Source organism: Rattus norvegicus, chromosome 2 (assembly GCF_021556685.1).
Source record: "Rattus norvegicus strain SHRSP/BbbUtx chromosome 2, alternate assembly SHRSP_T2T, whole genome shotgun sequence".
Classification (NCBI taxonomy): Eukaryota; Metazoa; Chordata; class Mammalia; order Rodentia; family Muridae; genus Rattus; species Rattus norvegicus.
In genome coordinates, this window is record NC_141535.1 from 104,244,912 (window position 1) to 104,260,065 (window position 15,154).

Sequence of the window (15,154 nt, forward strand, 5' to 3'; positions counted from 1 at the left end):
GGATCCTCTGAGCTGGCCTTCCAGCCACATACCAGCATTTACACATAAAATTTTATATATTTTTTATATATTTTATATATTTTTAAATTTTTTTGAAATAGGAGAGAGAAGGAACGAGAGAGACAGAGACAGATACAGAAAGCGAGAGAGAGAGAGAGAGAGAGAGAGAGAGAGAGAGAGAGAGAGAGAGAGAGAGAGAACTTATAGCATGGTCTATGTGTGGCAGTCAGTGAACTTACCTGTGTTGGACCTCTCATTTCACCGTTTGTGTTCCAGGAATTGAACGCAGGCACTCAGACCTGGAAACAAGCAACCCTGTGCAAGGCACCATTTTACAACCCTCCAAAGTCTATTTGGATAAATTCAAAACTAAAGTGTTGACAAATTCTCTATGAAGCGAGTAACTGATGTCAAGTGTTTATTAAAAATAAAGATAGTTAAGCTATTTATGTGACTATGGAAGTGTTAGAATAGTTAAACACATTGTGGTCTATGAGCATGAATGAGTGAGTTAAGAGTCAAGCAGACATAATATAGATGGAAGGATATTTAAGAGAGAAAAGCAAGGTTAATAGTCACGAGACAGAAACACTGCACATTCTTAGAGCTAAGAAGACAAAGTTATTAGAGTGAGTGCAGTAAATTAATCAGCAAGTTTGGAGTCCGTATCCATTTGGGTACCCTGGATCTTGTCAACAATATTTATATCCTATAAACCAGATTGTTTAACTCAAATGGGACTGCTAGAGAATTGATCTCGTATTCTTCAGAGAAATAAGTGTGGAGGAAGGAAGGGTCCTCTCATGTCTAGATGTAGATGATGCATATCACAACCTTGGTATATAATTCAAAACATATTTGTTTCATAGTTCAAAGGGATTGAAGTTTAAAAATAAGGTATCAGAAGGGTAGATTTCTCTGATATTCTGAAGGAAATCCTATCAACGTGGCTTTTCTAACTCCTGGGGGGTTTTTGGTTCACTTTGTACTTCCTTGACTTACAAACCCCTCACTCCAGCCTCTCCTTCTGCTCTACATTATCTTTTCTCCTTCATTTTTTTGTTGTTGTGTTATTTCTTCTGAAGACACAATAGAATATAGGGCTATTTTCTATTGCAGGGGTGGAGCTCATTTTAATATCAGCACTCAGGGAGTAAAGGCAAACAGATCAATGAGTTCAAGGTCAGCCACATATATATATGTATATATGTATATATGTATATGTGTATATGTGTATATGTGTATATGTGTATATGTGTATATGTGTATATGTGTATATGTGTATATGTATATATGTATATATGTATATATGTATATATGTATATATGTATATATGTATATATGTATGTATGTATGTATATATGTATATATGTATATATGTATATATGTATGTATGTATGTATGTATATATTTTTTCCCAGGACTGCCAGGGATATACAAAGAAACTGTCTCAAACCACATCCTACATCATCACTAGAAAATAAAAGAATTTTAGCTTACTTATATATCCAAGAGCCTCTTTAAGGTCATGTCATGAAATTTGAATTCTAGATGCATACAGAGAGGCATATACTGCCTGATATACTGCTTGTGGCAGGTCTGGTGTTAGTAGTGATGGGTATGAATGATTGGATTATTTAGTTCCAAGCAAAAGCATGATGTAGTGGTGCATTAGTGTTCAAAGTGGTCCAATTAGATGCATTTTTTATTACACTATTGACAGTGAGTAAAACTTTGTGTCACTGTTCAGAAAGTTCAGAGTACCTGGTAGTTAAGCTCATATTTCAGATAAATGATAGTGGAGCGTACAGAGTGTGAAAATGCATAAGAAAATTTGATTTTCAAAAAAATAAATTTTTTACTTTGCTAGATATCTAATCTGAAATATTAAATGAGGACAGAGAGAGAGAGAGAGAGAGAGAGAGAGAGAGAGAGAGAGAGAGAGAGAGAGAGAGAGAGAGAACCAACTAAGTCTAAGCATGCATAAAATTATTCTCCTTTCTTTTGATTATCGATGTTATCTGTCCAGCTGTTTCAAGGCCCTATGTGTATTGTATCCCTGATCTCTGTGTGACTTTTAACATGAAGGGGTATTAGATTTTGTTAAAGACATTTTCAGCATGTAATGGAATAATCATGTGATTTTGATCATGATCTTGGTTTTACTTTGCTAAGTGGCGTTTGTCTAGAAAAATCATTCATTTTATTAATATTTTCCAATTTTGTGGTGTATAGGCTTTTCAAGTTAGACATAATGATTTTTTGAATTTCCTTAGTGTCTTGTTGTGTCTATCTTTTTGTTTCTGATTTTGTTTATTTGGATACTGTCTGTATGTCTTTTGATTATTATGGCTAAGCTTGTCTATCTTGTTGATTTTCTCAAAGAACCAGCTCTTGGTTCCATTGATTCTGTGTATTGTTGCCTTTGTTTCTAATTGACAGGTTTCAGTCATGCTGTTGGATATTTCCTGTCTTCTACTCATCTGTGGTATCCTTTTTTTCCTAGAGCTTTCAGGTATACTTTTAAATCACTGGTATGAGAACTTGTTAATTTCTGTTTGGAGGTACTTAGCACTGTGTAATTTCCTCTTAGCACTGCTTTCCTTGTGTCCCATGAACTTAGGTATCATGCTGTGACTTCATTTTCATTGAATTCTAGAAAGTCTTTAATTTATTTATTTATCCATGACCCTGAGATCATTGAGTACAGTTTTTCAGTTTCCATGGATGTGGGTCTTCTTGGCATTTCTGTTTGTTGAAGTCCAGCTCTAGTCCATGGTGATCTGAGAAGATACAAGACATCATTTGAATTTTTTTTTGTATGTGTTAAGGTTTGCTTTGTGACTGAGTATATGTTCAACTTGGGAGAACGATCCATGAGATGCTGAGAACAAGGTACATTATTTGTGTTTGTGTTAGGGCCATTTGATTCATAATGTCTGTTACTTTCATTATTTCTCTTTTCAGTTTTAGTCTGAATGATTTCTCATTTGGTGAGAGTGGGGTGTTGAAGTCTCCCACTAATAATGTGTGGGGTTCGATGTGTGATATAAGTTTTTGTAGTATTACTTTTACAAATATGGGTGTCCTTGGGTTTGGAGCATAGATGTTCAGAATTGAGATTTCAACTTGGTAGATGTTTCCTTTGATGAATATGAAATATTTTGTCTCTTTTGATTAATTTTAGTTGAAAGTTTATTTTGTTATATATTGCTTTGGCTATGCCACCATTTTTCTTCGGTCTCTTTGCTTAGAAACTTTTTTCAGCCTTTTACACTGAAGTAATGTCTATATTGATGAGTTATGTTACTTGTATGTAGCAGAATGATGGACCCTGTTTTCGCATCCATTCTATTAGCCGGTATCTTTTTATTAGGGAATTGAGTCCACTAAAGTTGAAATATATTAACGAACAGTGATTGTAATTTCTGTTATTTTGATGTTTCTGGTATTGGTGATTGGTGTGTGTGTGTGTGTGTGTGTGTGTGTGTGTGTGTGTGTGTGTGCGCGCGCACGTGTGTATACTTCCCTTGTTTTTGCTGGTACAGAATGACATATTTTCTGTGTTTTCTTAGATTAGTTATGCTCCTTGATTTAGTTTTTTCCTTCTAGTATTTTCTGTAGGCTTGGATTTGTGGATAGATATTATTTGAATTTGAACTTGTCTCAAAATATCTTATTTTCCCTAGCTATTGTGATTCACAGTTTTGCTGGTATAGTAGCCTAGGTTGGCACCTATGGTTATTTATAGCTTGCAAAATATCTGTCCAGACACTTGTAGCTTATAGCATCTCTGTTGAGAAATCTGGTATAATTAAAATGACTTTTTCTTTATTTCTTTTTAATAGTCATTCTTCATTTCATAGATTTTTTGTTTTATTATATGGCAGGAGGATTTTCTTTTCTAGTCCAGTCTATTTGGTGTTAAATAAGCTTCTTATATGTTTACAGGTATCTCTTTCTTTATATTGAGAATGTTTTCATCTATGATTTTGTTGAAAATACTTTCTGGTCAATGGAGCTATGGCTTCTTACCTTCATCTATTTCTATTATTCTTAAATTAGGTCTTTTTGTGGTATTCTAGAATGTCTGGATGTTTTGTACCAGAAATTTTTAGATTTAACATTTTCTTTGATGTATACATTTCTTCTACTGTATCTTCAATGCCTGAGATTCTTTCTTCCATCTCTTATATTCTGTTAGTGATGCTTGTGCCCATTGTTCCTGTCCTCTTCCCTAGGTTTTCTATCTCTAGGATTCCCTTAGTTTTTGTTTTCTTCATGCTTCTATTTCCATTTTCAGGTCTTGAACAGTTTTATTTCCTTCACCTGTTTAATTATATTTTCCTTTCTTTCCCTAAGGGATTTATTTGTTTCTTCTTTAAAGGCCTCTATCATACTTATAAGATTGGATTTCAGGTCATTTTCTTGTGCTTCAATTGTGTGAGGATATCCAGGACTTATAGTAGAGGAGCTGTGACTTGAACGTGTCATATTCGGAAATGGAAGGAGACTGGAGGAAGAAGTCTCTGAGAGAAGATAGAGGCAGACGTTAAGATTCCACTCTGTACATTTACTGGTTGTTATGAATGTTCTTAAGGGATGAATAAGGCTTTATATATTTAGGTGGGCAATTATATCTTATCGATTGGATCAGAAAAAAAGAAAGTGTCATATTGCTCTGGTTATTGTTCATTGTGTTCTTTTGAGGACCTTTATGCATCTAGATAGCTTTGGTCCCTGGATGTTCCTTCCATAGTAGGCATTAGAAGGGGTCCTAACCTTGATGATCTTGGTGCAGCATGATTTTTATCAGTGCCCTTGGACTGCCTAGTTTAGGATACAGGGGTTTGATGAAGATGGTGGCAGAAGGATGGGGTTCAGTGGGGATTTCAGGCTGATCAGGGTAGCTGAGAGTGCCCCAGAAGACGCAGTGGGTTGAGAAGATCGGTGTGGGAAGAGAATCTAACCTGCACATGCTTCTGGATCTGCAGGTTTGGTGAAGGTGTGCAGAGAGTTATCAGGATACTGGAGGTCCACAGGGGATAGCAGGAAGCTCAGTGCATCTTGGGGTGCCCAGAGGACTTAGTAGACAGGGGAGATCTTCAAAATACTTTTTAATAATTTGAGTTTTCATAACTTCAAAAATAATATTAAACATAATAATTGTTACTATGTGTATTTATTTACTTTAATGTCACTACATTCCACTGAAGGAAGTTGTTAGTCTCTATTCAAGACACTAACACAGAAAGGTGACTTGAGAGGAATTACTGTTGTTGTTGTTGTTGTTGTTGTTGTTGTTTTGGATGAAACATTGTTGTGACGGGTTTGTTGGATAGACAACAGCTACTTTGAGTTCACTGGTGCAAAAGTTCTTCCATGTCCAGAAAGCATTATTTTTTTCTGAAATGCTTATAATTGATTCTTGGTAAAGCTTCTTTGAGAAAAGTAGTTCAATAAGAACCAGTTCATGCATACAAGTCCAATCAGATATAAAACTGTAAACTCTATTGGATATGGAAGTGTCATGACTTCAAATGAATAAACATACATTCCAAACTAGGGAAAAATATTTTGAGATTTTAGAGGGAAACTAAAACCGAAAACATTACAGAAAACCTTCAGCTGGCCTCACATCAGTAGTAACGTTCCTACTTTCAGCATTTAAAAGAGAGCAGTCCATTCTAAATTGCAATGGGCAATATTCTCATATGTAATGGGAAAGATAAACAGTGTCTCAACCATGACAGTGTGAAAGTAGATTAAAATTACTGGTCATTAAAAACTCTAAATTCTCACTATTTCCAAGTTGTAAAAGGAAATAATTGTTAAAAGTACAATAATAAAGAGCCATTAGAGGACAAACATACTATTGGAGGAAATGTTTCAGATAGGCCACTATCATGTGGAAATTGAGGAGTCAACATCACCTGTCTTTTCTTTTTGGTTTTGTTGCTATCTTATGTGCTAGTATAGACCTCTTTTAAAAATCTTTTGTTTTTTTAATAGGTGCATGGTATTTTTTTATCATATACAGCTCTCATTGTAACCCTCTTAGGTTTCCTAACCCCTCTTCCACACAGCTGCACCCCCAAGTTCTATTCTTTTCTTTCTGTAATCTACTGTAATTACTATTTTATGGCCATCCATAGGGCAAAGGGGAAGTGGGTATAAGAGCAGAGAAGAGTAGGGTAAGAGCAAGAGTGGCCTATCTGTTTTCTAATGAAATGTAGAGTATGGCTTAGTTGATGGAGAGGATGGCATGTTATATGAAGAAAGGATATATTATCATGATTTATTGCTTCAAAATTAATTAAAAATATGCTTACTTAGGAGTTCTATAATGTAACCGAGCTAGTCAGAAAAACAAAGATGGTCTCTACATAGTGGAGAAAGACTGGAAGAATGTCATACAAATGGAGTCATGAGACTTGAGAAAGCATCAGATAAGGAGGATGATACAGAGAACAGGAACACGTAGGATATGTCTCAGAATTGTAGGAAAAAGAAAAATCTACACAAAAGATACCTATGAGGCCATGCTGAAAGATTTTCATTCCTACTTACAATGATAGCTTACAATTCCTATAAGTCAAGAATCATGATCAGATTGATGATCTGACATTTTAGCAGTTCAATGACATTCACTTTGCTACTCTTTACAGATCATACTGTTGTGATCATACGCCATATTGAAAGTGAACCTAATGTTTAAGACATACTACACAGAGGTCTTGCTGAAAAGGAATTGTGATAATTCATGGACCCTAGAGTTAAGAAGCCACAGATTAAGAGTAAGGGAGGCTGTTCAGAGGAGAAGAGAAAAGTATAGAGCAAGAGGCAGGATACTTGGCTTGGTCAATAAAGGGGTGGAGTATAAGAAAATCCATCTTTGATGGCTAGGAATTTAGCATCTACTGGTGATAGCTGTGGTTTCATACTACATTGAACTAATTGTCCACATAATTGCTCTGGGCTTGACTAAACATGGGTTGCTAATTGACCTCTGTAGCCTCACTTTTCCAGAAGGATAATTATTGTGAACTGGGTGAGATATAAGTACATTAACACATGTCACTAAAGAGAAAAATCCATGAAGAAGATATAATGAAACACTTTGGACAAAAAGGGCCAGATAGACCAAAAGGTAATAATAGTATATGAGATCAATGTTCCACTCTAATTAGTAAATGAACCATCTAAGCTAAAATATCCACAAAAAGAACTTTATAGTTAAACTTTATCATCTACCACATAGTTAGCAAACACTTCCACACTTTTCTATTTTTAAAAAACGTCTGCTGAACACATATTCTCCTCATCACCCATTTATTCTCTAATATAGAACTCAAAGCTATAAAGCATATAAATAAAAATAATCAAAATTATGCCTTTATAATATCAGATGACAGTGGAATCAAACAAAAATTAATAGCAATGTAAGCTAAGAGAAGTATATAAATAAATGGGTACTGAAAAATATAGCTAGCTATGCTTTTCTTTGTGTGTTTGGGTATGTGCCCATGAGAATGCATTGATGCATGTTTAAAATGACACACAAATGAAAGTCAGAGGACTCCTTGCAAGAATCAATATCTTTCTTTTATCATGTAGGTTTGGGACTAAACTTGAGTAATCAGGCTTACAGTGCCTTAAGCACTGAGATATTTCATATGTTCTTGAAGAATAAACACCTAAATAAATAGGTCACTAAAGAAATCACATTTTTTAAGTTCTAGAGTTATATAACTACAGAGGCACAATGAGTTTTCTTTATTAAAGGGGGAAAGAAAAAAACAGACTGTATCCCCACTGAGTATAGTTATAGATAGCATTTTAGAAGCCATTCAAACCTCATGTCAAGGAGAAGGTGCATCAGGACAAAGTATGGCTTATGGGAGGGGTGTCAAGGTGGTTTAATAAGCACAGATCTATAGATGTAATTCAACACAGCAGAATGAAGACCAAATGCACATCATCTCAAGAGATGAATAAAAGAGAATTGGTAACCATAAGTACAATCCCATGTTAAAAGTCAGCATACTTGTAGAAGGAACACACTTCAGCAATGCATATTTCATGTACAACAAACTAGAGTCAATATTATTTTGAATGTGTAAAACTTGAAATTCTTTTCCCTTGGATCTAAGAAAGATAGAAATATTAACTGTCATCAGTGTTTTCCCTGAAAGTTCAGTAGCAGACCATATGAAAAAAGAAACACATGCAAACGAAAATGAAGGAAATTATCTATTTGCAAGCAATTCTATTTCATACACAGAGAATTCTAAATCTCCAACAGAAATATGTTAGCAAATGATAAGCAAATTTAATATTTCATGTAAATTAGCAGAGATTTAAAATGTAAAAAATTTGAATATCAGTTATAACACTGGATCTATACAAAATTTCTATATTCATGATCCATGGAACATCAAAGAAGATAGTGGTGAAGGATTCTAAGAATAAAGGGACCAGAAACTTTGCAATGAGATTGTCTACTGGAAATTATCCCCATGATTCAGTTATTTGGGTTGCCTAACCAAGACCCAAGATACAAGCAGTAACAATATCAATAGACAAACTACTATGTGAAAGAGACATATTATGGGCTACTCTTATATAAAGAACTTCAGGCAACTGATAATTGCTGAGAGGAAGAGAATTGGTCTTTCCTAGGAATGAGCCTTCTAACTGATTATTTAAAAGCAACTTATCAGCCATGAAAGCATATGCATGAGTGGTATGAACAGCAGACAGCAGGGTGTATTTATATTTTATGCAATACACACACACATATATTATATATATATATATATATATATATATATATCTCAGAGGTAATAAAAAGATACCATCAACTTAATAGAAAGAAAGAGGAGGACATCAGGAACTGGATGAAGAGAACATGAGAAGAGTTGAAAGGAAAACACAGAAATATGGGGGCTATATAATTATATTTCATTTAAATCTTTAATTTAAAAATCTATCATGAAAAATAAAATATAAAGAATTCATTTCCATTCAGCATGACAAAAATCTAGAAAAATAAACCACATTAACAAACTTGTACATATGAATTCATTATTTAAGGAAATAAATGATCAGAGAAATGAAGGTTATAGAACACTGATAAAATAAAGAACTGGAAAAGATGTTCCATTTTTTACCAGATAATTAGAAGTTGAAGGTGCTAAAATTTTAGTTGTTTTACATTTGCTCAAGTTTCTATAAACTGGATGCCATTAGCTCAAATGATAATTGGTAGTTTGAATCAGTGGAGATCCTGTCTTGGTACTCCTTCTGTAGATACTAGCATTTCTTCAAGGCTCTGACCAAGTTACCTAGCAACAGCCAGGTAGGAGCCTGGCTTGCTATAAAAGGACTGTTTGTGCCCCCCGCCCCTCCCCTTTGCCCCCTCCACCATCATACAGACCTCTCTGTCTCCGTCTTCTCTTTGTCTGGCCTCTGGTCATACTCTTTCCCTCCTTCTCTGAACCCCACTTCCGCCCTGCCATGAGTTCCCAGTGGTCCTCTTCCCTTCTTTCTCTCTTTTTTCTCTCACTGTACTTACCTTTCTTCTTTCTTTTTCTGCCTCTACTCCATTCTCATTCCCCTTCTCATGCACCAAAATAAGCTTCATTTTTTTTTATTAACTTGAGCATTTCTTATATACATTTCGAGTGTTATTCCCTTTCCCAGTAAGCTTCATTTTAAACTGTCCCGGGGAAATGTCTCAACATGGGCTTGCTAAGGCACCCACCCCACAACCGCCACATCATACTGCTTTTTACAAAACATATTGGTAGACGTTTCTTAGGTAGTGGCCATGAATCTGAAAAACTGCTCCTTATTCCCTCAAGCAGTAAACTCAATAGTCTTTCATAACTGTAAAGGGCTGAGAAATTGATAGCTGTAAAAACAATAAAAATAAAAACTGAAAATGAGATTTTCTGAGCAATTAAAACATTAGAAATGTTCAAATGATTAAAATAATATGAGGAATTTGCAATTGCTTTTGCAATTTTAATGTCTGTAAGAGATGAGATGATCTCCTGTAGCCAAATTCCTTATATTCTAAGCTAAGAAGAGTCACTCAGGTTATTCTAGTTTTGATGGATTAAACGGAAAGTTCTGAAGACTATACAAGAGAGGAACCTACAGTCACTCAAAATCAGGCTGATTAACCCAGTGTTAAGTAACACAGGGGGTTATGCCTCAGAATGACAAGAATGCAGAGGTCTCTCCCAGCACCAGGATGAAGACTGCTTGTTCTGATGTGGTTAAAGCAGTTTAGAGGGGGTAGAAAAAAGTTTCATCTGGATTACTAACCCAGGATTCACAGTGTATTGTCACATCTAAACCCACGAATGCCAAGTAGGTGCATTGTAGTATAGCTAAGCTAAATGTCTGGTATTCAATTCTCTTTGAGTAAAAACAAGCATATAGGACAGCAGAGAACTTTATTAGCAAAATTAAGAGTATTATTTTTAACCACTTATAAGGGATTGTACTATTTAATTAAAGAGTATTAACTTCCAAATTATATTCTGTTAGTAACATTTTTATGAAAGCACACATGTAATCATAAAATCTTTATAGTAAGAGAAAATGTTGGCTATGCTAATATATTAACTGGGGGTCAAGGTAACTTGGGGAGCACAATAAGGTCTAAGACTTCCTGGTTGTCTTGGAGAGAGCAGAAGTGTATAGTTAGCTTACTCAAAAAGCAAGTCTCTTTCTTTGCAAGTGAGTTAATCTCACATCAGACTTTTCTTATACAAATGCATGTTACTAAACTATATTGCTCTCCAAATCATTGTTTTTTGCTTCCCAATATTATAAGCAAAAACATACCCTTCATGTAGTACATATATACAAGTAACTTAGAATTAACATATTAATAAAAATAAAACAATGTAAAAACCCAAATAACAAAATCCTATAGCTTCAATAAATAATTTTGAAGGGATTCCTCATTACAACCATGTTTATACCCACATCAATGAAAAATGAATTCTGCATTGATTACCACAGATAGCTAAAAACTATATGTAATTGCAAATTTTATTTCTTATGTTTTAGAAGGAACGTTCTGGAGACCTGCTTTCAAACCCATGTATAATGGTGACTTATGCCGTTGTCTGGAGCCCCCCTTTGCAAAGGCAGTGAGTACAGTTCAGTGTGTTGGGCTCCTGGAGTACTTCCTGGGATGACTGGAATGCTCAGCTATGAGTAGAGGCAGTAGAGTTGCTAATCTACACTCAGCTTTTAAAGGCCATAACAGGAATCCCAAGCTTCTTTTTTCTAAGCTACTGTCCCTCATAAAGAAAAGGTGCTGGAGAGTGCTTATATTATTTAATATGATAGAAATTAAGTTTTGTAACTATTCAAGAATTTTCATTAATATTTACATAACTCACTGTGCTTAGCAGCCACCACATTGAATGATGCTTCTTCATCATTTTTCCATCATTTCTCCTTTATCTTCTTTCTACTTATTCAAGTTAATAATGTTCTTTGTTTTAATATATGTAGTTCATATGAATTATAGTTGTTATTTAATTTTACAGAAATTATAAAACTATTTACATTTAGGCAAATTATTGGAATTACCAAATTTCACATCTGGTGCATGATACCTGATGTATCATGTTGTGTTTTAGCATATTTGACACATATTCTAATACAATCAATTTCTTTGTTAGAAAAATGTTACATACTGTGAATCCAGTATTTGAGGTGGTTTTCATTAAAACTGAAGGAAAAATATAGTGCTATGCTTTTAGAAACAGATTAATGAACAAGAGTCAATCAAGAAAAAATATAGTTAAAATTTACATATATAGACAAAAACAGTAAGCTTAATATTATTTTATATTCTCATTTAACTCATAATATAGATATATGAAAATGGTAGAATCTGATCTCTGTACTACCAGTAAAAATAAGATTGCTGGTAGTCACTGAAGAACATAAGACATCAGGTTGGGAGAACCTTAATTTATCTTGGACACCTACAGGCCACTGCTACTTCTAGGGGATGGTTCATAGGGTGTAATTTTATCTGAAATAATCTGAATGAACTTTGGTCATGAACACCAGGATAAGTATTGGAGCTTATTATTGCCTAATTATACCTCTTCACATGTTGGGTTTTAGGATAAAGATTATGTTAGCCTTTTGGTATGAGTATAGGTGAGCTACTAAATGTAAGTTCACTTGACCATTTTAAAGAGTTTTGCTAGGTACTTTGACTTGTATGTCACATTTCAATTTTTTTACTACTTCTTGTGCATATTATTGAAAATCTTCCTTAACTATTGACTTATTGCCATTGTTTTTGTTGTGATGATATCATTAATCTGCTATGTATTGTTTTATTAAACAATGTGAAAAAAAGAAAAGTAATGTCTGTTAAATCTAGGTAGATTGTTGTTTTCACTTCTCCTGACAGTCATTTAAAATTTCATGATACAAGATTTTATATTGCAAGGTAAAGATAGCCATCCTGCTATAAATTCAGATGTTTGCAGTACAAATTTAGAACTGAAATGAGAATGTGGAATGACTTGTACATGGAACATAGGCTGTGTCTTTCTGTGTGCTCATTCATCATCTAGAATCATCTATATCAGCAAAACAGTCCAGAATCCAAGGATTAAAGCAATTTGTAGTGTTAAGAATTACATGTGTAGGCAGACTATGTTTATAAGTTTTAAACAGATGATTTTATACCCAAGATTTTTATAAAGACAGATTAGAAATATAGTTTTCTTACTTTTTTCATGGCCAAATTGCATTTCATTGTGCAAATGTCTGAGACTCATGCATATTAAATATATTTATCTCTGATATTCTATCACATAATGCATAAACTTATATGTGTATTTTTCAGAGTCTAAAGTTGTGTTGCACAGTTTAAAAGTTTATTTTTAATGATAACTTATTTGATAACACTTTTGTGAGAATTTTAAAATAATGACTATCTAAAAACAACATTCCTTGGGAGAAATCTTTATGTAAGGTTTAATTTCATAGCCTGAATTGTCAATTGACTTAGAAAAAATGGTTATTTAGAACACTGAATTAAATTACATTTGAGTTTTCAATAACTTAGAAATTAAAATTGGATCAACTTCTCCTTCTAGCTTGTGCCTTCTGCCTGGGTAGATTATTAGCTTGTCTGACATCTGAAGACCCACATTCTGAAGCCATGCCAGGAGATCTGCTGCACCCAGGGCAACAGGTAAGGGAGGTCTCCCCTCACCAAAAACAAACAAACAAACAAACAAACAAACAAACAAAAAACCTGCAGCAGCAACCCCTGAATAGTCCAGCAGACTCAAGATACATCTCCTTCACTTGAACACTACCTTCCTTCCTGCCTGTGCCTTCTGCTGAGCCAGATAAATGGCTTGCTTGTCCCTCTAAAGAACCCACAAACTAAAGGCACCTCAGGAGATTTGCTTTATCCAACTTCTCTGCCTTTCTGAAGACTCCACAGGGGTCTGAAAAGTCTGAAAGCCTCCCAGGAGATCTGATATCCCCAGGGCAACAGACTATACTGTTTGAAAGCCTTCCAGGAGATCTGTTGCAACCAGGGCAACAGACTGCACAGTCTGAAAATCTCTTAGGAGATATGTTGCATCCAGTGCAACAGATCATTGGTATCCATTCCCTTCAGAAACTCAAGTCTGAAGGCCTCCCAAGAGGACCTGTAGCAACCCAGGGACACAGGAGGCAGGCTCCAGACAGAGACACCCAGGACAGTTAACATCAGAGATAACCAGATGGTGAAAGGCAAGCACAAGACCATAAGCAAGAAAAGCCAATATACTTTGGAACCATCGGAACAAAGTTTTCCCACCACAGAAAACCCTGGATATCCCAACACACCTGACAACCAGGATGCTGACTTAAAATCCATTCTCATGAAGATAATATAGTTCTTTATGGAGGAAATAACTCACTGAATGAAATACAGAAAAACAGGTTAGAAAAGGAGAAGCCCTTAAAGAAGAAACAAATTCCTTAACGAAATACAGAAAAACAGATTCAAACAGGCAACAGAATTGAACAAAGCAGTACAAGACCTAAAAATGGAAATAGACACAATAAAGAAAAACAAATGGAAAAAACCATGGAAATGGAAAACCTAGGAAAGAGGCCAGGATCTACAGATGCAAGCATCAGCAACAGAATACAAGAGATAGAAGAAGAAAGAATCTTAGTAACAGAAGACATGTTAGAAGATATTGACACAGTGGTCAATGAAAATTCCAAACATAAATAACTCCTAACGCAAAACCTCCAGGAAATCTAGGATACAATAAAAAGGGCAAATCTAATATATATATGAATAGAAGAGAGGGATGAGTCCCAGTTCAAAGGACCAGAAAACATCTTCAGCCGATCATAGAAGAAAACTTCCCCAACCTAAAGAAAGAGATGACCACAAATGTACAAGAAGACTATAGAACACCAAATAGATTGGACAGAAAAAGAAAATCCTCTCATCATATCATAATCAAAACACTAAATGCACAGAAAAAGAAAATCCTCTCATCATATCATAATCAAAACACTAAATGCACAGAACAAGAAAGAATATTAAAATGATGTAAGATAAAAAGTCCAAGTCACATATAAAGGCAGACCTATCAAAATCACACGAGGTTTCTCAACAGAGAGACTAAAAGCAAAAATTAACTGAATAGAGGTCATTCAGATCCAAGGAGAACACAAATGCCCAGGCTACTATAACCTGCAAAACTCTTTTTCATCATAGATGGAGAAACCAAAATATTCCAGAACAAAGTCAAATTTAAATTATTTATCTACCAATCCAGCCCTATAGAGGATTCTAGACAGAAAACTCTATTACAAGGAGGGACCTACACCAAACAAAAGTAAAACAAAAACCAAACAACCCCCCTCCAAAAAAAACCAACCAGCCAAACCAAAACAAAGCAAGACAAGAAATTGACCATCTCACAACAAGACTAATAGGAGAGGATCACATACACATAATACCACCTACAATGAGCATAATAGAAACTAACAATCTGTCTTTAAGATTTCTCAATATCAAAGGACACAACTCTCCAATAAAAAGACACAAGAAACAGACCGGATATGAAAGTGGGAT